Consider the following 7,013-nt stretch of genomic DNA (forward strand, 5'->3'; position numbering starts at 1 on the left):
TCCTCAGGTGATGTGTATATTCAGGTATAATAATGACTTAGGTATAATTGTTAGGTATCATATGACTTTCGTCTAGTGGTTTTTCCAGCTTGGGTTGGGTGGGCGGATCAATATTTATATCGATAGTATCGATACAAAGGTGAGGATCGGTATCGGATCGATACCACGGCGAAAATATCTATTCTTTTGCTGCAGTTTAGAGGTCTCCGCGGGACTGCTTTTTTAATCCCGCTCCCGCTTGTTTTAATCCCGCTCCCGCCAAAAAAATCACTTGTTTTATTCCCGCTCCCGCCCGCACCTGCTTGTTTTAGTCCCGCTCCCCGCCCGCACCTGCTTGTTTTAGTCCCACTCCCGCCCGCACCGGCCAAAAAATTGCTTGTTTTAATCCCGCACCCGCCCGCCACATACACATTTCTGTCGCCCCCCGCCCGCAATCCTAATATGAATTGAATTAATTAGATTTAGTACTTGAAATTTTCTTATGTATTTATTAAAACAGCAATATAGCGATGGATCGCGCTGTCCAATTTCTTACCACAGTCCAAACACATGCCGTTAGCAAAGAGCCAAAGGTTACGAAAGAGAACCAATTAGTTTACACTTTATTTGCACTACTGAATTTATTTACAAATATCTGTGTGCAATGAAAGACATTTTTTGTGTTTATATTGTTATATTTATATTTTTGTTAAATTGTTGCTTTTTTTGTTATTGTAACGTTTTAACAGGGAAGGGGTGACGCAATAGCGGGTTTTGAATATTTAATAAAAGACATGCGACAAAACCAAACAGAAGCAGAACAACCAGGCATAAGGAGAAGCGAGCAACGTGAGGAGGACTCAAACAATGACATGGGGTATACACTAACAGCAATAGTTAAGAGGGTTAACGAAGCACGCACATACACAAGCAATGAAACATTTAACCAACCAAAGAATACTAACACTGGAAAACCAACAGTGACACTGACCAGCACAGGCGTGTGAACAATAATCTAAACAGAGAGACAGCGAACTAAACACAAATACTACTAAACACGTAGGGAGGGGAAGAACAACGGAGAGTAAAAGCAGATGAGAACAAAGTAAACATTTGTGAACAAGACAGACGTAGAACACGAGCCGAAGACTAACCTGGACCGGACAGCAACACACGCAAAGAACACAGGGCAACTCTACCTACAAACCAGAATCATACAGCAAGAGGGAAAAGGAGAGCACGGGGCAAGGCGAAAGGGAAACAGAACAAACAATGACCGACACAGGAGCAAAACACTAGGGGGTTTTTATGCACTGGAAACAAGACGGTGAAACGAGACTCAGGTGTGTGTGACCATTGACGAGGGCGTGACAGACAGAGGGAGGAACAAATGGGAGCGGGGAGCTAGGCGGGACCAGGGAGGAGGGAGGGGCTGGACGTGACAGTTATTTTGCACGAGAGACCTTTTTCTTAAACAAATGTGTGTTATTCTTTATATTAAATATTTTATATTGTTCTAGTTAATAAAAAGCATTTTTATTTGCCTAAAATCTTCATCCTGTATTTAATCATAATCAACTAACTAAGGCAAAATTACAAACTATTCATGAGTCACATTTCAAGTAAAAAGTATAGACACTTTTTACATTTCAAGTAAAAAGTATCCCCCCCCCCAACGGTTTGGAAGTATCGGTATCGGCGATACTGACCAGTATCATATCGGTATCGTATCGATACCAAAATTCGGAGTATCGCCCACCCCTAATACCTACCGTGTTTTCTAATCTATCCACCAAAATGTTGTGGTCTACAGTATCAAAAGCTGCACTAAGATCTAACAGTATAAAGAACGAGACGAGCCCATTATCGGCCGATATTAGTAAATCATTCACTACCCTGAGTAAAGCTGTTTCAGTGCTGTGGTTTGGTCTAAATCCTGATTGGAACTTTTCATGGATACTATTTGATTGGAGATAGTGGTTTAACTGATTGGAAACTGCTTTTTCAAAAATTTTTGAGATAAATGGGAGATTAGAAATGGGTCTATAGTTGGCTAGAATCTGCGGATCGAGATTCTGTTTTTTAATCAAGGGTCTAATTACGGCGCATTTTAATTGTTTGGGCATGTAACCTAGGTTAAGGGAGGAGTTAATCATATTAAGTAAGGGCCCTGCAATGGCTGGGAGTAGGTTTTTAAATAGACGGGTTGGAACTGGGTCGAATATACATGATGTAGGCTTAGACAAATTAATCAGTGTTGTGAGCTCTTTTTGCGATATAGGATCGAAGACATTTAGCTCAGTAATATTTTTGGATGCATAGTTACTAATAACTAAACTACTGGGGTTGGATTGGAGGTTAAGCTGCGATGTATTATGACTCTGTAGTCGGATATTATCTATTTTATTATTTAAAAAGTTCATCGCTAGTGTGTGTAAGTGCTATATTAGTGTTCTGGCTTGTTCTCCACAAGTCAGTCTTTCAGTGATGGTGTGCAAGAAAACAGAATCAGTTATTATGGACGTGTGTATTCCCAGTATGTGAGCACTCTGCAGCCCTCTAGCCATGATCACACTGCTCAGTCACTGCTGCAGGGCCCCAGTTGAGTTCCTGTGGCCACCAGCAGTCTGTCAGTGATGTCAGAAAAGTGCCAGTGCTGCTTTGACCCCCAACATCCAGCCATATGCCAGTGACTTGATGAAAAGCAGCAGCTATCGTGTATCTCTGCCTGTCCAGGGTGCTAGTAGCCACATAAAAATATACATACTGAAATATGTATATAAAAGAGAAAAATGAAAATGATATTCATCAAGGAAGGATTTTCTTTTCCCATCCATTACACAAGAACTCGGTAGCCCTCTAGCCATGATCAGACTGCTCCCTCCAGACGCTGGGCTCCAGTGTGAGTTCTTGTAGCTGCCAGCAATCTGCCAGGGATACTGCAGTACCTCATATGGAGCATCTAGTGTGCCATCTGTCCAGACCTGGGTTTCCAGTGCTAGGTCTGGTATGTCTGCCTATGATGCTACACAAAGCAGCAGTACCTCATATGAGGTTCTCCCTTCTTGGAGTGCAATCACAGGCCCAACATGGAGCCAGCAGCCTGTATTGAAGACTGGCCTGTCCCAGATGGATGGTTCCAGTGTGATCTCCGACCTGCCATATGTCAGTGGTTCAGCACAAAAAGGTAGCAGCTACTATGGATCTCCATCTGCCAATGGTGTGGGCAAATGGCAGCATATGGGTCACAACACTGTTCTACAGACTGCTGTGGCCCAGATTCAGGGTTCCAGTGCAGGTTCTGGCTTTGTATCTGCCAATGATTCTGCACAAAATCATGGCAGTATCTTTTATCCTCAGGTTGTGAGTACATGGCAAACATCTAGTCTGCCATCTACTCAGTCCCAGAAGCAGAGTGCCGGTGTTACACCGAAATCTGCGACCGTCGAATTCTGTGACCGCAGAGGGCGCTATTTCGCAGTTTCAGTTAGTTTCAGTTCACAGGCACGAGCGCTTTACGAATGCTACGTAAGCTACGCCGACGCGCTTTCTTTTCTCGTTTTGCTGCTGTCCACGAGCCAAAATATGAGAGATGCGTGTATTTACATTTTATGTTGTCTCGCGCTTTCTTTTCTCGTTTTGCTGCTGTCCACGAGCCAAAATATGACAGATGCGTGTATTTACATTTTATGTTGTCTGTTAACAAGAATGTTTCATTACAACATTTTTACACATGACGACAGGAGTAAAGTCAGCCAATACATACGCCTGACAATAGCAAACTTTTCATAAGTAAGTTATGTAAGCTGCTGTTATTTGGACCTCATTCCGAATGGTAATTATACACTTCTGAATAAAATGTTTAAATATAGTCTACTAAAACGTTTTTGCTATCACTGTTTTCTGTTATTGTGGAGTCACAGTGGGTGATGTGTTTCCATGGTAGATGTGACAGATGTGCCTTGGCATGTGGTCACCAGTTCTTAATATGTGACCCCACTGAATTTCCACCTATAATCATTTTGAAAACAGCCATGTCTTTCTTGGTGACCTACCATCCCGTCACCTTATTAGACAGAAAAAAAAATTATGACTGGAATGGACAAGTGCACTTTGGAATAGGGGTCACCGATTCTGACGGCTGCTGTCTAAATATGTGACCCTACTGATTCTACAGGTACAATTATTCAAAACACAGCCATGTCTTTCCTGGTGACCTACCATCCCTTCACCTTATTAGACAGAAAAAAAAATCACGACTGGAATGGACAAGTGCACTTTGGAATAGGGGTCACCGATTCTGACGGCTGCTGTCTAAATATATGTGACTGCTGTCCATCTCCATACAAACTAGTTAAAACCCAACCAAATGTTTTCAGGTGACTTACCATCCCTACACCTGTTAGCCAAAGAAAAACATTCATGAATGGAGTGGACAGACTGACCGTGGCATAGGGGTCACCCATTCTGACATTCTCACATAATGTCCATTATGAATAAGACCAAATGATAGAAACCAAAATTTTACTAAAACATGAACATTAATTCCTTTTATTAACAACCAAGAAGAATAAACTTTTAAACAATTCACAAAAGTAACCAAAACTATAAATTATGTTAATCCTTTGTCATTATTCTTTAAACAAGATTAAGACAGTGAGTCCTTTGCCACACGTATAATAAAATATAATTAAATAATAATAAATAATACTCTCCTCATCCTCATACTTATATACATGCAAGGCAGATGTAGGGCTTCTTTATGTTGGGATTTCCAACACATGTTATGTGGTACCACCGTGTGCAGTTGTCACACTGGATCTGTAATCAAGAAATATATATATATATATATGTTTAGAGTCAATGTCCTAACTGCACTTTTGTTTGTTTCCCCGAACTTGCATGTACAGCGGGTAAAATAAGTATTGAACACGTCACCATTTTTCTCAGTAAATATATTACTAGAGGTGCTAATGAAATGAAATTTTCACCAGATGTCGGTAACAACCCAAGTGATCCATACATACAAAGAAATCAAACCATATGTAACGATCTGCGCAGGGCAGAACAGGTAGACGGACACAAACGCTGAGGAGAGCAAGATTTATTACAGGAAATTCCAAAAGCAGCGTCGATGTAACAGGCATGGGTCAAACCGGGCAGGCAGTCAGGACACGAAATACGGACAGACATAGCGAACACAACAAGGAAGACTCACGGAACAGCAGCACTAGGGCGAACAGGCAAAACACAGAGGAAAAACAAAAAGACCGACAACTAGACCTGGGAGACACAGGGATTAATATACACAGGACTAAACTAGGGACAGGTGATGACAATGACACAGGGGCGTGGTAACAAACAAGGAATCCATCAAAACCAACGAGCAGGGCGGGACAAACAGGCAGGGAACACGGACATGAGGGAACCCAGAGTGACAGCTACGAGAGGGGGCGTTGCCCTACGTGACACCATAAATGTCCAGAAATTACGTTATTTGTAATAATGTGAAATGACACAGGGAAAAAGTATTGAACACATGAAGAAAGGGAGGTGTAAAGAGGCATGGAAAGCCAAGACACCAGCTGAACTCTCTCAGTAATTAGAAAGCAAGCCTGCCCCTTGTCAGTGCAAATTAATATCAGCTGGTTCAGTCCCAAATGATGGCCAGCTATCACACAAGAAACATCTGATGATGGGTAAAAGTAAAGAGCTCTCTCAAGACCTTCGCAACCTTATTGTTGCAAAGCATAATGATGGCATCGGTTACAGAAGAATTTCTAAACTTCTGAATGTTCCAGTGAGCACTGTTGGGGCCATAATTCGGAAGTGGAAAGAACATCATTTCACCATAAACCGACCACGACCAGGTGCTCCTCGCAAGATTTCTGACAGAGGAGTGAAAAGAATTATCAGAAGAGTTGTTCAAGAGCCAAGGACCACTTGTGGAGAGCTTCAGAAAGACCTGGAATTAGCAGGTACGAGTGTTTCAAAGAAAACAATAAGTAATGCACTCAACCGCCATGGCCTATATGCACGCTCACCACGCAAGACTCCATTGCTGAAGAAAAAGCCTTTTGAAGCTCGTATAAAGTTTGCTGCACAACATTTAGACAAGCCTGTGAAGTACTGGGCTTAAATGGTACTGCACATCACCCCAAGAACACCATACCAACAGTGAAGTTTGGAGGTGGGAACATCATGGCATGGGGCTGTTTTTCAGCATATGGTACTGGCAAACTTCAAATAATTGAAGGAAGGATGAATGGAAAAATGTACAGAGACATTCTTGAGAAAAATCTGCTTCCGTCTACCAGGATGATGAAGATGAAACGTGGCTGGACATTTCAGCAAGACAATGACCCCAAACACACAGCCAAGGAAACTCTCAATTGGTTTCAGAGAAAGAAAATAAAGCTGCTGGAATGGCCCAGCCAATCGCCTGACTTGAACCCAATAGAAAATCTATGGAAAGAACTAAAGATCAGAGTTCATAGAAGAGGCCCACGAAACCTTCAAGATTTGAAGACTGTTTGTGTGGAAGAATGGGCCAAAATTACACCTGAGCAATGCATGCGACTAGTTTCTCCATACAGGAGGCGTCTTGAAGCTGTCATTGCCAACAAAGGCTTTTGTACAAAGTATTAGATACATTTCAGTAAGCGTGTTCAATACTTTTTCCCTGTGTCATTTCACATTATTACAAATAACGTAATTTCTGGACATTTATGGTTTGATTTCTTTGTATGTATGGATCACTTGGGTTGTTACCGACATCTGGTGAAAATTTCATTTCATTAGCACCTCTAGTAATATATTTACTGAGAAAAATGGTGACGTGTTCAATACTTATTTTACCCGCTGTACATGCAAGTTCGGGGAAACAAACAAAAGTGCAGTTAGGACATTGACTCTAAACATATATATATATATATATTTCTTGATTACAGATCCAGTGTGACAACTGCACACGGTGGTACCACATAACATGTGTTGGAAATCCCAACATAAAGAAGCCCTACATCTGCCTTGCA

Source organism: Brachyhypopomus gauderio, unplaced genomic scaffold (assembly GCF_052324685.1).
Source record: "Brachyhypopomus gauderio isolate BG-103 unplaced genomic scaffold, BGAUD_0.2 sc137, whole genome shotgun sequence".
Classification (NCBI taxonomy): domain Eukaryota; kingdom Metazoa; phylum Chordata; class Actinopteri; order Gymnotiformes; family Hypopomidae; genus Brachyhypopomus; species Brachyhypopomus gauderio.